Source organism: Delphinus delphis, chromosome 3, assembly GCF_949987515.2.
Source record: "Delphinus delphis chromosome 3, mDelDel1.2, whole genome shotgun sequence".
NCBI lineage: Eukaryota > Metazoa > Chordata > Mammalia > Artiodactyla > Delphinidae > Delphinus > Delphinus delphis.
In genome coordinates this window covers 3,534,296-3,550,892 of record NC_082685.1, presented here as the reverse complement: position 1 = coordinate 3,550,892, position 16,597 = coordinate 3,534,296, and the positions used below count along the sequence as shown (strand labels likewise).

The window sequence follows — 16,597 nt, the reverse complement described above, 5'->3', positions numbered from 1 at the left end:
GGCTGCCTTCCCTCCCCCCAAGCCAAACCTACTGTGCGCTGCCGGGGTTAGGGACCCAGAGGAGGAGGAGGACCCCATTCCTGGTTGAGCAAACTCATGCCAAGGACAGATTCCCACCAGTGAGTGAGGCAGCTGGGGACAGAACATGGGGATGGTGGTGGAAACTTCCAGAAGACAGTAGTTGTGCAGGCCACGGTTGAGCACGGAGAGAAAGCAGTTGGACTTAGGACTTGGGGGCCACCCTGCTGACATCGTGCTTATTTGTCTCCAGAGTGGGCACCTTCTCCTGGGCTGTGAACAAGCCCACCCCCAACACTCTCCCACCCCCACCCAGCCCCTCCCTGCTTTTCTGAAGCCCGGGAGGAAGGGAGGGGCCCTTATCAGTCGAGCCAGACCCCACACACAAACCTAGGTTCAGGGTCCCGAGGGAAGCAGGGGGCGGCCCTGCCTCTGGAGCTCCGGGCTTGGTAAGCCACCCCTGTGGAGGGGCCTGGCCCCGATTTGTCCACGCTCACCATGACCCCCACCCCAGACATCATCGGGGCTCATTCATTCATTCATTCATTCATTCTCCCTGGATTCTGGGAGAGAGGTCTCTGCAGGGCCTGTTGCTCGGGTCTGGGGCCAAGGGCTCTCGCTGGATACAGGGTGGGGGGCTTCTTACCCTCTGCAGAGGAGGGAGGAGGTGCTGGCCGTGGCAAGCATAAAGTGGACGATGAAGCAGCACTGCTGGCCACTCCCCAAGCCTGCCTCCCCTGGCGCTCACAGCCGTGGGCATAAGGAGGGGACCCCGTCCCTCCACCTGAGCTTGTCCTAGGGAGCCAGAGGGCCAGGAGGGCTGGGCAGGGTGGGTGCCTAGAGCCCCAGCCTCGTCCTCCCCATTGCCGGGGCACGAGGAGGGGCTCTAAACTTGCCCTTCTCTGCGGTGGGTTCCCTGGGGCAGCGACACTTGGATATGACCAGAAAGATGAATGATATCAGTGGGTGAAGAATAGGAAGCACTGGGAGTGGGGGCACTGCACAGGTTACTTCAGGAAGCCATGAGGCTGGAGCCCAGACAATTGGAGGGAAGATGAGCGAAGGTCAGGGGCACTGGGTCTCCATGGTGGGGTCACTATGGAGCCTCGTGGGGATCTGAGCAGGAGAGAGAAGCGGTCCCAGTGGTGCCATTTGGAGGCTGCAAGTTCAAAGGGGAGGAGGAAGGATGATCTTTAGGGGAGAGAGGGGCTGGCCGTGGGGTGGTGAGCTGGGTGGGCTGGGGGTACGTTTGAGGGGTAACAGAAGGCTTGCCTGGGGTGGGGGTGAGGAGGCAGCCACCTATGGGCACTGGGTGTGAGGCCTGGGACCTCACTGCCTCAGTAGTGGTGCCCTCCTCTGAGCAGGGCCGTCTCAGGGCCAGTGACAGGGATGAATGGGGCACAGGAAGCCTGCGTCCCAGTCCCAGCCCTGCCAAGGCCCCAGGGGACAGAGCCCCAGGGGACAGAGCCAGGGCTTGGCCACGAGGGGCTGCACGAATGAATGAATGAGCACCGCCCCAAGCTGAGCCCCAATTCTGCTCTGAGCCCCTACCCTGGATCAAACCCTGAGACCAAGCTGAGCCCCTGGCCCTGGCCCAAGCCCGACCGCACTGAGCCTCTCCCACCCGGGCCCCCCACCTGCCCCCTCCCCCTGCCCTGTGCCCATCCGCCCCGGGGGGCTGGTGCCACCTGTCAAGGGCTGCCCTTCCTCCTCCTGGCCCGGTGCCCACAGCTCCTGACTCAGGGGCCCTGGGGGCCTGTCCCACCACATTCCGGGGCGGCCTGTGTCAACACTGGGCGCCTCCCCCTGGACTGGCCCCCAGGCATTGTTCGGCCCAGTTCTGAGGCGGGGGTGGGGGTGGGCGAGGGGGGCAGGGCAGGGGACCTGCTGCTGCCCATGGCCCCACCCACAGGGTGGCCCCACTGACTTCTGCCTGCGGCGGCATGGGGGTGCTCCTAGCTACCCAGGGCACAGACACCCTTCTCCCCAGTGCCCTGCAGCTCCCCCGAGCTTCATGCGGTGGGAACCACCCATTGCTCAGATGGGCAAACTAAGGCTCTGGCCCCTGCCTAAGGCAGGCCAGCCTACTATACCTGGTTCACCTGTCCGCCCAAGCTCCTTCACCTGTTCCCTGGTGCCTTCCAGGAACAGGGGGACATCCTGGCTGCCAGCACCTTGCCACACTAAGGGGTATGGGTTTTACTCAAGGGTGCTGGGGAAAGCCAGGAGGGCAACGTGGTTTCCTTGGGGACACAGGAGCTAAGACTGAAAGGTTGAGGGAGGGTGATCAGGAAGAGGGCACAGCTGGGGCCAGGGCCGGGTGTGGCCTGGGGGATCAAAATTGTTCCCTGGTGTGCACTGAGGGCCCTGGAGAGCCCTGGCACCGACCCTGGTCCCGGCCACCCTGTCTGGAGCTGGGACCCCTTGCCTGCCCCTCCCCAGCCCCCCGTGAGTTTCCAGGCCTTTGTCCTGGCTGTGCCCTCCTCCCGGGTCACCCTTCCTCTTGCTGTGCCTGAGTCTCTCCTCCTCATCCTTCGGCCCTCAGCTTGGGTGCCACCTCCTCCAGAAAGCCTTCCCAGCCAACAGGGCAGGCCAGGCCCCCTGCCTGTCTTATAACTCCTGTCACCATTCATCCGTCTTTTTGCCGTTTCTGTCACCCCGTCACTCGCGCCAGATTAAGGGCTCCCGGGTGGCGGCCCAAGCTTCCTTGCTCACTGTCACGCCACGAGGCATGGGGCATACCAGGTGCTGTGGAGGCCTGGAGGGTGGCAGTGAGGCAGCCGAGGTCCAGCAGGGCTCCTGGTTCCTAGGGACAGGTTTGGGGCCAGACAGGTGGGTGTCCCGGGGAGGACCCGGAGCGTGAGGACTCCTCCCAGCCCCTCAGCCCTGCTCCCCAACAGGTTTGAGTTCAAGTCCCACCCCCACCCCACCCCGAGTCTTGGCTGTATGACCCTGGGCAGGGCTGGACTGGGTCATCTCCGGGCCCCAGGAACTGCTCAGTGGCACTTTCCCTGCAGGTATCATCTCACTGAATCTCACCTCAGCCCTGTGAGGCAGTGACCATACGGCGTCCGTGTTGTACATGGTAAAACTGATGCCCAGAGGAATGCAGCCACATGACCAAAGCCACCTGACCAGGCGGCGAACTCAGCAGGGCTCCATGCTCAGGACCATCTGAGGGCAGGGTCCCTGGGTAGGTGCTTACAAGGGGCAAGTCAATGGTGTCACCCATCAACATGATGCAGTTTTTCTGCCCAGCATCTCCTGCAATCTTTCCACCTGGCCCCTACTTGTCCTGTGCAGCCAGCAGGGAGCGTGTGTGGGGTGGGATCTGTTGACTCAGCTGAGCTCCCTGTGCTCCCAGGATTGGAGGAAACTCTGAAAAGGCTGGCCTCCCATCTCCCCCCACCTCCTTACCTTCTTTGGGGGTGGAAAAGGCAGAAAAGCCAGAGGTATAAAGGGACAAACATCTTCAAATGTGACTCCATAAATATGCTTCTGAGTTGTAACAAACCGACAGGTGAGGTTAGATGAGGTGGGACATCTGGGGAGAAAATATTTTCCACACGGTAAGAGAATAAGGATTTGGGCTTCGTATACAAAGAGTTCCTACAAATCAATAAGAAAACAACCAAACTGAAAACTGTGCAAAGAAAGGAACAATTCATTCACACATGAAGACACACAAATGGCCACTGGAGAGACAGAGAAAAAGAAGCTTAGTCACTCATGACTGAAAAAAGTGTAAACAAATACGCAAATAAGAAACCACTTTGGGCTTCCCTGGTGGCGCAGTGGTTGAGAGTCCGCCTGCCGATGCAGGGGACGTGGGTTCGTGCCCAGGTCCGGGAAGATCCCACATGCCGTGGAGTGGCTGGGCCTGTGAGCCATGGCCGCTGAGCCTGCGCGTCCGGAGCCTGTGCTCCGCAACGGGAGAGGCCACAACAGTGAGAGACCCGCCCGCGTACCGCAAAAAAAAAACAAAAAAAAACAGAGGCTCTGAATCCCTTTGAACTCCCTCCAATTCCAGCCCTAACACTCAGGAATCTAATAAAAATGAGGGTGTTCATTAGAACAAGGTTTGTGGCAGCTAATACTCAGAAACAGTCCAACAACCCGTGCGGGCAACCGGGGATGCGTGAGAAAATTCCAGTGTGACTGAACAAGGAAAACCATCCTGCCTGACAGCAGAGGGAGTTTGCACACCGGTCCTGAGCCAGAAGGACATCCGAGGTGGACTGTTCAGACAAAATACAAGTTCGAGACCCATGGTGCCATTTTGAGAGTAAAGTTTTTGCGACGCAAAAAAGTGTGTATTGAAGAAATACAGGCGGAGGAAATGCCCCAAGGGTTCCGCGGTTCCTCTGGGTGCGGGGTGGAGGGGGAACTTTCAGTTCTTACTTTATATTTATATTCACGAGGTGGGATGAGCTGAGAGGTTGGATTGTATTTCTGTGTGAGTGTGTGTGTTCTGGTATTTTTTAACTTAAAAGAAAGTTTCATTTTCAACTCATGGCTGAAGTTGGGTCTCTGAAGAGCCATGGGATGGGGTGGGGTGGGTTTCCACTTGGGGGATCCCTGACCCCCTCGGGGACCAGGCTCACTGGGCATTCCCTGGAAGGAGCAGGCTTCCAGCTGCCCCGGGGTCCTTGGGGGGGAAAGCCAGGGAGGTGCCCCAGGGAGGCCCCCCCACAAAGGGCGACCCTGAGACTACGCCAAGTACAGGGAGCACTGAGGAGAGAGTCCAGCGTGGGGTACTTCCCTACTCGGGGCCCAAGTTCTCACCAGGTAAAGCGGACTTGTGAGCACGCCACCCACCAGGGGCGAGGCTGGGCTGCCTGGTCTCCGGGCAGGTGCTAGGGGAGCGCAGAGGGAGGGCCCCCTTCCCCGAGGGCAGGGACGGCCCCAAGCACTGCCCAGAGGAACTGGGTAATGCGGGGTGACGGAGCATCCCTTCTGAAGGTCCCTGTCTCAGTTTCCCCCTTTGCATGGAGCCTGGAGAGTGGAGGTCCTTCCTCAGACCCTCGGAACCACCCAGCTCTTGGTTTCTCTGGCTTGACCTCCCCATCACCCTGCTGTCTGGGTGAGGCCTGGCCCCTCACTGCTCCTGGGCTTCCTCCCACCCCCAGCTGGCCCCAGGCGGCCCGTGACTTCTCTGTGCCTCACTTATAAGGTCTGCAGAATGGGCACAGAGAAGAACGAGAAATTCACCCACCAGACCAACCAGCTCCGAATTCCTTCCCTGCCTGGGGCCTGGCTGTGTCAGGCTGGACAATGACACCTCCCAGCCAGGGCTGGGGTCCCGGCAGGCCTCAGTGGGGGGCGATCCGGAGAAGGAGCAAACTGGGGGCAGAAGCACCGACTGTGCCCTCTGACCTGGCCTCCCTCCAGCCCCTGCAGCAACACTGGCTTCCTCTTCCCTGCTCCTTGGACACCACGCCTCATTCTGACCTCAGGGCCCTTGCACGGCTGGGCCCTTGCACGGCTGGGCCCTTGGCCGGGAGCACCTCTCTCCCTCACTCTCCAGCCTATTATGCTGGCTTTTCACCTCACCCCTCGCCCCACCAATGCCCAGGACTGTCTGATTTGCTTGCTCAGTGCCCCCACCCCAGTTCCTGCAGGGCAGCCCCCAGGCCTGGGCCTGGCACACGGTGGGCACCCACTGGGTGGAGAGGCTGGGGAGGATGGTGGTCCCCATTTCACAGGTGACAAAACCAAGGCTCAGAGGGAGAGGCCTGAGGTCAGGCAGAGAGAGGCACTTAGAAGCCCCCGCACAGGCAAAGGCATTTCCTCCCTCTCAGGGGGCTGCGGGGTCCTGGGGCAGCTGGTGGGGCGCCTAACGGGCCTGCTTGTGTGGCAGCAGCAGCTGGGGCTCTTGGGGCCCAACCCCCACCCGGAGTGCAGGAGGGAGGGCGGGAGGGGGAGGGGGAGGGGAAGGCAGCAGCTGGTGGCTGGCCCTGCGCCAGCTTGGGGCTCTGCGGGGAGGGGCTGCACGGGGACTGTCTCTCTCTCTCTCTCTCTCTCTCTCTCTCTCTCTTTCGGTCTCTGTTTCTCTTTATCTCTCTCTCTGCCCGTCCCCCTCTGTCTCTCTGGGTCTCTGTTTCTTTGTCTCTGTCTCTGTCTCCCCTCTCTCGCTCTCTGCCTCCTCTGTCGGGGCTGGGGGTGGGGCTGGCCCCATTTCAGAGCATTAGAATCCCCCCTTCACTTAGACCCGCCTGCATGACTCCATGAACTGAAGGACACCCGGGCCTCTGTACCCTCACTGTGGTCTCTATCCCTCCCCAGATGGGGAGCCTGGGACACACCTCTCATGGGCTGGGGGACCCCGAAAAGTCTCCCACCTGTAGAGTGTTTGTGGGCACCCTCTCTGGGCCAGGGCACGGGGGTGGGGGTGGGGGTGGGTCACAGCCAGCCTGGGAAGAAACAGTCACCAAGGAGCCACGTTATAGGCATCTAAACCTGTCGGGGGTCCGAGCTGGGTGGCCCGAGAGGGCCCCGGGGAGAGGATACAGAGGCCAGGAGCGATCCTGGTGGGGGCCCCAGCCTATGCAAAAGCCGTGAGGCCTGGGGCCACCCTCAGCCAAGTTCCTGGGTCCCCACCCCCAGGTCTCAGAGCAAGCTGAGCTGGCTGACCCTGCCCACTGTGTCTGTACCCACCCCCCCGGCCCCCCAGGGTGTGCAAGCAGCAAGGAGGACGCTGCAGAGGCAGGGAGCTGGGTGACCCCCCCCCCCAGGACCCTTACCACCCAGGCCACATCCCCCCACCTCTGCCAGCACCTCCCTGACAATAGAATCCATCCAGGCAGAAATATCCTCTGGGGGCTGTGGCTTAATCACCCCCTGATTTGCATTTTTGCATATTAATGCAGGCAGAGCTGCTAATTTTGCCGCATTATGTTAAAGGTGCAGAAACTCTGGAACTGCTGAGGGGTGAGGAAGGGGCATTCCTCACTGGGCAGGGGTGGGGGGGGCTGGGTCTCTGGGGACAGGATCCCTGACCCTCGGGTCACAGGGACCATGTCCCCGAGGGGTCTCCAGGTCTCTGCTCCTGAAACTGGGGCATCAACCCTGGCGGGAATGGGGATTCTGGAATTTTCTGCAGGCGGCTCCATCCTGAGCATCCCATAATGGGAAAGTTGAGAATTTAGGATCAGACTGCCTTAAAACCTGCGGATTCTCTCATAGACCCTGGATGCAGCAGTCATCCCCACTTCCTGCGTTCAGGCCAGAAGCCCCGCCCCCACCCCCACTCCCTGCAGCCCCCGTGGTGGGTGCGGTGCGCCCCACAGTTGGCCCCAGGCTCTCTCAACCCAGGCTCAGGACGCCTTCCAGCTCCCACTTGCCCACCTCGGGTTCTTAGCACATGCAGCCCCCTCCCTCCCCGCGCCGGGTGTGCTCTTCCTTTCCCTACAAGGTCACCTCTTGAGCGGTCCTCTGAGCCACCCTGCCCAAGCATGTGTCCAGCCCTGTCACCTCCAGGTCCCCATCACGAAGCTGGGAAACCGAGGCATAGAGCGACAAGGCCGCGTGCTCGGGGTCACACAGGGTCCTCCCAAGACCGCTCCCCTCCCAGGGGCCGCGGGGGCGGGGGCTGGACCCTGGGGACTCGGGGTCCTGGGGTTCAGGCCCAAGGTGAGCACTTGGGCGCGTGCTGCCACCTGGTGGCGCCCCGAGGTGGGGCTGCCGGTTTTCCTCCGGCATCGGAGCCCTCACCCTATGGAGACCACCGCGCGCTGGGGGACCCCGGGAAGCCCCCGGGTGCGGGGATACCGAGCCGGGCCAGACTCCCCGGACCCGGGCGCTTGGACGCCAATGGGCGGGATGGAGAGGCTTCAATGGTGAGAAAAGAAATGGGGGCCCGACCCGGCTGCCCTGTCCTGACCCTGTCCAGACCCCTCCCGCCCTGCTTCTCCAAACCTTCCCGTCCCATTCTCACCCTAAGCTGACCACTTTACGCCCACGCTGACTCCCGGCCTGACCCGCTGGCGCTGGGGTCTGGGGTCTTCCGGTCTGGACCCTCCTCTGCGCTACCCGGGACAAACGCGCAGCCGGGCCCGGGCCGCGGCCATTTTCCACTAGGGGGCGCCCGCCGCCCAGAAACCCGCGGGGCGCCTGCTGTGAGCGGCCACCATCTGCGCACGAGCGTGCCCTGTGCCCGTGGGTTCTGAGTGCTGGCGGCGTTGCGACTCGCGCAGGTAAGTCCACGCGTGCCCGGGCGGGTCCTCGCACGTGCGAGTACAATGTGCTCGCATGTACGCAGCTCTCAGCTGTGCTCACGCGCTCGGTCCTGCTTGCACGCTGGCGTGTCTACGTTGACGTGGGTGCCCACACGGGCTGCAACAGCTCGTTTGGGTATAGAGTGCTCAGCTGTGTTCACATCTGTACGTGTGCCCTGGCGTGTCCATGCACATGCACGCAATTTGTGTTGGCACCCATGAGGCGTGTTTATGTTTTTTCATGCGTGTGCACACGTGCTGGCCATTCCCAGACGTCCACCTTTCCTTTGTGCCTTGATCTGTTCGCCTGCCCTCCGGCATGGTCACACGTGTAAGTCTCCACGTGCTGCCTGGCATATCCGCATGTCCTGGCAAACACATGTCCACATATTCTGGCATGTTTATTGCGTGTTCGCACATGTGCACTGTGATGGGGCACTCGCACATGTGCACTGTGATGGGGCACATGAACGTGTGCTCAGGCATGCTCATGTGTATATCTGTGTACACACCTGTGCTCACTCAAAGCCACAGCCCACACTTGGGCTCCCTCCTCGGAGACCCTGGTCCCAGCAGGACCCCCTCCTACCAATTCAGCTGCCTGACTACCGTGAAGCCGTCCTCGTCCTCCCCGAGGTCCTGACGCCCATCCCGCTCCCTCCCTGCTCTCTCTATGGCCTACCCTCAATCTCCTCCCATCGGTGGCCACAGGCTCCATGTCACCTGCTCCAAACTCCCAGCTCCTGCACAGGGAGCTTCTGGCCGAGTTGACATCTAGGCCTTTGCTGTGGCTTTTGGCCCAGACCTCCCCAGGACTCTGCTGGCATGTCCCCCGCTTGGCGTCACCTCTGGCCAGCACTGGCCCCCACAAGGTCCCCCACCCCATTTCTTTCCTTTGTTGCTCAGGTCTCGGTGTCGGCTGTTGCCTCTCCCCCATGATGACCTGTGCTCTGTGAAGTCACCCCTCATGTCCAGCACCCCATGGGCACCTACCTGAGAAACAGCTCAGAGGCCCGACTGTCTGAAGGACATGCCCAGCAGTCCCCATGATTATGGGAAATCTATGCCCGGCTCTGACAACCAGCCACAGTCCACCAGCCTCGGAGAAGTGCCACCATCAGGGAGCCTGCCTGATACCCCAGCCTCCCACCCCTTCCTCTCCACTCACACCACTCTTCCTTACTGTTCCCTCTCCACCCCTCAAACTCCTATTCATCCTGTGGGGCCCTGTGCCATTGGCCCCTCTTCTAGGATGCCTCGCCTGGTCTCCTGGGCGTGCACGGATGAGAGGCCACCATGGAGGCAGGCTGACCCCGGGTGGTCCAAGCCCAGTGTGCACACAGAAGGCCATCAGTGGTGCATCAAAGGTGGACTACAGGGAGGGTGAATGCCGGTTCCCGGGCCACCCCGCAGCTGTTGGTAGAGCTGACATGCTGCCCAGGAGGCTCTGATGTGCGCCCCTCCCTCCGTGCCTCTGTCCTTCCCTCTGTCTGTCCATCCCCTCTCTCTATCCCTACCTCCCTCTCCTCCCTCTCTCTTTCCCTGTCACCCCCGGCCTGGCCACCCCCGCCCAGCCCCCAGGGGCCATCTCCTTGGCAACGGTGGCCATGGGGTCAGGGGCTCCATCAGTCTCCTCTCACCCCGGCAGCCCCGACCCTGGACCTGGACAGTGACAAGGAAGTGGGGTCAGGCCTGGAGCGTGGGGTGGGGGGATGCTGCAGGGTTAGGACAGGGGTCCCTCAGCCAGGGTGGGGGTGGCAAGGTGTGGAGGGGGAGAGAGGGTCCCTGGGGGTAGGGTCAGCAGGGTCAGAGATCAAGCAAGCCCTGGGCACACAGTGACTCCAAGTCAGGTCCAGGCCTGTTCTTCCGAGCACTCACGACATGTGACCTACTCTTTAGCCCAATTTACGGCTGACAACAAGGCCGCCTGGCCGGGCACTGGTCAGAGCTGGCCCTGGAAACCAGGGCTGTGTCCACAGCACGCCAGGCAAGTCCACATTCCAGCTCCTGAGCTGGCTGCCATCACCGCTTCTGGAAGATTCCACTGTCAGCGCTTCTAGATTATTCCACCATCACTGCTTCTAGAATATTCCATTACTGCTACTGCAGGCCACCATTACTGCTTCTAGAATATTCCCCATCGCCACTTCTAGAAGATTCCACTGTCACCGCTGCTAGACTATTCCACCATCACTGCTTCTAGACTATTCTTCCATCACTGCTTCTGAAGAGTTTACCCCCAGGGGCCTTTAGGTTTTTCCCTTTCCGGGCAGGGGAAGGTCCCCAAACACACCAGGAGGAATTGGCTGTCTCCCTTCCTCAGCTGTGGGGGGCACAGCTCCGCAGAGCAGGGCAGAGGGGTTGGGGCCACAGGGGGCCCGGTGGCAGGTCGATGAGCCTGGCCTGTGAGGACATTGATTGCTAAGTGCGTTTGTATAGATCCTGAGACAGGTAGCCCTGGCCCGAGGGGACGGGAGGCAGGGCCATGGGAGCCTCGGGGGATCTTGGGGGGGGCTGAGTGGGGACACTGTGGCTGGGGGCGCAGCAGAGCACAGAAGATACCTCAGCCTCACTTTCCCCATCGGGGAGGTGCAGATGTGGAGGCGGTTTGCAGTGGGCCTCCTGGGCCCCCTTTTCCAGAGGATGCACCTCCAGCTCAGAGAGGTCAGGCTGCTGGCCCAGGACCACACAGCCTGGGGGTGGGGGCCCGCAACGCGCTGTGCTGACGCAAAAGCCTTTCTTTACCCAGGGCCTTCCCACCCTGCGGCAGGTACCGCAGGTACCGGGGGGCAGCTGGGGACCCCCTCCCCGCCTGCCGGGCGGGGCCGCTGGCCCTTTAAGAGCCTCGTTTTGGCGCGGCCTCGGGTTATCGATCGCAACCTTGGAAACACGATTAGATTATATGGGCTGGGAATAGCAGCCTGGCGGGGGCCGCCCCGGGACTGCAGGCTTCTTGTAAACGGCTCCCCGAAGGGCACTGGGGTTGGGTCTCGGGCCCGGACGCTGGGGGCTTCCCGGGTGCAGGAGGCCCTGTGTTCCCGGGAGGGACGAAGGGGTGGATGACCGGTGCCCCCATCTTGTATGTTTGGAAACTGGGGCGCACAGAGGGGTGTGCCGTTGTCCAGCCACATATATTGAGCGCCTCATGTGCGGGGAGCGTGAATCCAATAGTCACTATATAGAAAAACATAATCAATTGGTATTATTACCATCAATAATAACTGCGGCTTGTGCTGTCCCGCTGTCCTGCGAAGGCTTTACACGCGTCCTCTCGCATCACTGCAACAATTGGTGTGGGTTGGGGGAGCCCATGATCGCATTTTACAGACGGAGAAACCGAGGCCTGAGCTCTCGCAAGCCCGAGGGGCTGAGCCAGAACGCGCAGCCCCCGGCTCATTCCTGGGGCGCCTCCCCGGCGGGTCACTTGGAAAGGGTCGGGAAGGGACCGGTTTGGGGGACAAGCCCTTCCACCAACCCTACCCCGTTCTGCACCTGCAAAGGCCTCTGGTTGGTGCTTGAGCGTGGTGGGCAGGACTGAAGGCAGACTTACCCCCCACTGTGGGCGGAGGAGGCGGCCAGTGGGGAGGACAGCGTGGGGAGGACTAACGGGCCTCCGCGCCTGTGCGGGGCTGGGGAGCCCCCTCCACCACCAACTTCTGAAGCTTGGGGAGAAAGCTACACTCACCCGAGGCCTGCCCACGCGCGTGGACTGGGCCGCGCAGGCAGCGCGCAGGACCCGCCTGGCTCACACACTCCTCCGTGGGTTGGGGAGTGGGTGGGAGGGGCACGCCAGAGCACATGCGGACTTCCTTGACCACCTACTGTGTGCGCATGCGGGACCCTGCCGGCCCTCACGTGAGCACACCTGCCAGGATACGCAGCGAGAGCTGATTCCTACGTCCACCCACGCTCACCCCGGAGGCTCCCTGAGGCCCACTTCCAAATGCTCCGACAGTGAACGTTTGTCGATTGGCTAAACAATAGTGCTTAGCAGTAATGGTAATAGCAGTAAATTAAATCCAAAAGGCTTAGGCTGGATGTCGCCTCTTGCTTACCCTCCCAGCCTTATCATCCCGCAAACCTCTATCATCCAATCATTCCCAACATCTATTGAGTGCAGACTGTATGCTCCAGCTACCGCCTTCGTCCCCTCAACAGCCCTGTGAGGCAGGAAATATGACCCATCTGGTCTACAAAGGAGGAAACAGGGTCAGGGAGGTGGTGGGGCTTTATTGCAGAGCCCAGAAGATGAGTTCTAAACCCAGATCCATCTCTGCCTGACCCTCGGGTGATCTCTGAGGAAAGGGGCTTGATCGTGTATTTCTGAGGTTCTGAATGTGGGGAAACTGAGGCCCAGAGCCAGGGAGGCAGTTTAGACAAAAGTGGGGACCAGCCAGGTTTGGGCCCAAACCACACAGTGTGACCTTGAGAGCTTCACCAGGGATGGCACACAGGGAAGGGGCCTGGCCATTGGAGGGGGGGTCTGAGTAGAGGGAGGTCCCGGGAGGGGAGCACGCCCACAGGCGATCCCAGACCAGCCAGCCAGAAGGGCCCTACACACAACAGGAGCTTAATAGATGCACCGTGAAGGCCCAGAGGGGACCATGGGAGGGGCTGCCTGGGGGCTGGGCAACGGGAGGGCTGGGGAGGAGGGATCCACCCATGTCCTCCCAGAGTCTTCCCTGCACACCCCAGCACAGGGCTCCCCCAGGGGCCCGCCGTGTGCCCTTTTATAGCCCTCCATCTCTCTACATCCCTCTGTCTCTCCCTGTCCCTCTGTCTCCCTGTCTCTATGTCTCTGTGACCCTCTGTCTCTCCCTATCTCTCTGTCTCTCTCCACCCCTCTCTCTCCATCTCTGTCTCTGGGCTCTGCTGCAATCACATGTCTCCCCACCTCTTAGCTCTGTCTCACCCCCTCCCAGAAGCCACTGGCCATGGCCTTGCTGGGTGCCCCAGCCCTGAGCCCCCGGCCATCAAGAGCCTTGTGGGGGAGGCGGGAGAGGCTGGCCCAGGAGCTCAGGGCCGCGAAGACTTGAGAAGCTCCACGGACGCCCCCGCCCCTCCTAGAGCAGGGTCTGAGGCCACTGGGCTGTGTGGCCTTGGCAGGCCCCCTGCCCTCTCTGGACAATGTTACCCCACTGTAGACCCCCAAAGGGCTGGGTCTCCAGGCAGTGGCGAGGAGACACGCAGGGCCCCATCCCTCCCCCTGGCTCAGCCCTCAGCTTTACGCAGGCTGGGAGAATCTGTTTTGGGCTCTGTCCCTGAGCCTGGGGCCCCCGAAGGGCCAGGCGCCCGTGGTGAGCGGACACTGGGTGGAGGGAGAGGAGAGAAGAAATGAACCCAGCAGTCCTTCAGATCTGACCCCCTCCCGCAGGGACCTCCCCTCACATCCTGCTAGGGAAACGGAGGCAGCAGCAGGACAAGGGTGCCAGAGGAGGGCCGATGCCCCAGATGCTGGGCGTCCGTCCCCCTTGCTGCCTCCAGACCTGGCTTTGGAGCATCCCCACCCCATAGATCCGTCTAGATCCACCCCGAGGGGCTGCAGGCTGAGGTGAGCAGGGTGGCCTGGGCCCAGAGGGGAGACAGCCTTCCAGGCGGAGGGAACAGCAGGATGCAGGAGGTTCTGTGGGCCATGGGGAGGTCTGGGGTCTTTTTCTGGAGTGCACTGGGGAGCCGCAGGAGGCATTAGAGTGATACGCGGATGAGGAAAGAGTCATGCTTTGAACCAGGCCTCCTGGCCGCTGGGAGGGAAGGGACGTTGGGGGCAGGCGGGGAGGCTGGGTCGAGGCTGCTGCAAGGACACGTGGACACCTGAGCGAGGGCAGGGATGGGGCGACGGGCCAGGTTTGCCTTCCTGCCCAGCCCCAGAGACACAGAGAGAAGCAGGGTGACCAGGGAGGGGCCCAGGGCCAGGAAGGGGTGCAGGGCAGTGGCCGTGGCCCTGCAGGTCCCTCCGAAGCAGTAATTAAGGGCTCCCGGCATCCCCGCGGCGTGATGTATGTGTGCCTTAACTAATCATTTATTAGGTCACTGATGGTTCGTCAATATTAATTCATTTATTTAAACAACTCGGCTCCATAATGAAGATGTTGCCTGAGAGGGGACGCCAGTGGGCGGCAGGGCCAGGGTTGCAGACAAGGGGCTCAGGCTCAGGTCTGGGGGTCTCCAGGGCACCAGGAGCCAATGTCCGGGTGAAACAACCCAGCGGGTCAGGGTTACACCAACACTCCTGGGCCGACGGGGAGACTGAGGCCAGAGCAGGAAGTGAGATCCCTGGAGGCCCCAGAGCAATCGGGGAGGGTGGTGAGAACTCAGACTGACCCCTCTGGACACTCCACCGCTCACCAGCCCTCTTCCTGCCGCCTTGCTTCTGGAAAGCAAACACCAGCCCAGCCAGCTGGCCACGGGCTAAAATGCTCAAGTGTGGCTTTCTCCTTACGCACGCTGTGCCCGCTGCCTGGTGCATCCTTCCCAGACTCCCTGCCTGCTGGCGGACTTAGACTTGTCAGGGGAACACTCAAGAACAAAAATCAGATCACATCCCTCCTCTGTGCAAGAGCCATCTATGGCTCCCCAGTGCCCTGTGGAGAAAATCCAAACTCATCTGTCGCTGCCGACCTCCCTGACCCTCCCCACCCCAAGGGGCCTCCTTCACGTCTCTAACACCCGTGACTCTGTCCTGGTGATTTGTTTGTCCTCTGTTTTCCCTGCCAGCCTCACCTGGCTGAGGGAAGGGACCCTGTCTGTCCCAGAGTGTGGGTGACACTCAGCAAATGCCCCCCCAACAGCAGACACTTTGGGGGCCAGAGTCTTGGCCCCGTGGCCCCTGTAATTTCAGCATAGCTGCAGCTGCCTCTTCCCAGCGAGACTGAGGCCTCCTATGTGCTTCTGGAGGAACTGGAGGCGAGGGGCAATATCCCTCCATGACCTGATGGATAAGTGCCCGTCATTTGTCCTTGACAGTGACCATTCTGGGGTGTGTCCTTCGAGATCTTTCCTGGGTGGGCTCCTGGATAACCACCCTCACTCAGCCCTGGTCTTGGGCTCAGCTTTTGGGGAACCCATGACTGGAGTTTCTGAGGTCCAGGAACAGAAAATACACATCGTGAAGCTCTCCCACCTCCTTACTCCAGATTCTGCCTTTTTTTTTTTTTTTTTTCTGGCTGTGCCGTGCAGCTTATGATATCTTAGTTCCCCGACCAGGGATTGAACCCGGGCCCTAGGCAGTGTGAGCGTGAAGCTCTCACGCTCTGGACAGCCAGGGAGGTCCCCAGATTCTGCCATTAAAAAAAAAAAAATCTAGTGCTCGCCTCGGCAGCACATATACTAAAATTGGAACGATACAGAGAAGATTAGCATGGCCCCCGTGCAAGGATGACACGCAAATTCGTGAAGCGTTCCATATTTTTTCCTTCTCAAACTCTTCCGAAATATAGCAAAGGGAGGAACACTCCCAAACTCATTCTACGAGGCCACCATCCCCCTGATACCAAAACCAGACAAGGATGTCACAAAGAAAGAAAACTACAGGCCAATATCACTGATGAACATAGATGCAAAAATCCTCAACAAAATACTAGCAAACAGAATCCAACAGCACATTAAAAGGATCATACACCATGATCAAGTGGTGTTTATTCCAGGAATGCAAGGATTCTTCAATATACGCAAATCAATCAATGTGATACACCATATTAACAAATTGAAGGAGAAAAACCTTATGGTCATCTCAATAGATGCAGAGAAAGCTTTCGACAAAATTCAACACCCATTTATGATAAAAACCCTGCAGAAAGTAGGCATAGAGGGAACTTTCCTCAACATAATAAAGGCCATATATGACAAACTCACAGCCAACATCGTCCTCAATGGTGAAAAACTGAAAGTATTTCCACTAAGATCAGGAACAAGACAAGGTTGCCCACTCTCACCACTCTTATTCAACATAGTTTTGGAAGTTTTAGCCACAGCAATCAGAGAAGAAAAGGAAATAAAAGGAATCCAAATCGGAAAAGAAGTAAAGCTGTCACTGTTTGCAGATGACATGATACTGTACATACAGAATCCTAAAGATGCTACCAGAAAACTGCAAGAGCTAATCAATGAATTTGGTAAAGTAGCAGGATACAAAATTAATGCACAGAAATCTCTGGCATTCCTATACACTAATGATGAGAAATCTGAAAGTGAAATCGAGAAAACACTCCCATTTACCATTGCAACAAAAAGAATAAAATATCTAGGAATAAACCTACCTAAGGAGACAAAAGACCTGTATGCAGAAAATTATAAGACACTGATGAAAGAAATTAAAGATGATACAAATAGATGGAGAGATATACCATGTTCTTGGATTGGAAGAA

General features: G+C 59.7%; 1 non-coding gene across 1 annotated transcript; it reads left to right on the top strand.

Moving 5' to 3' along the window:
* Positions 1-15,536: 15,536 nt before the first annotated feature.
* On the top strand, positions 15,537-15,643 carry LOC132423813 (U6 spliceosomal RNA). Its single transcript, XR_009519116.1, has one exon. It is a non-coding gene; the product is annotated as a U6 spliceosomal RNA (small nuclear RNA).
* The last annotated feature ends 954 nt before the right edge of the window (positions 15,644-16,597 follow it).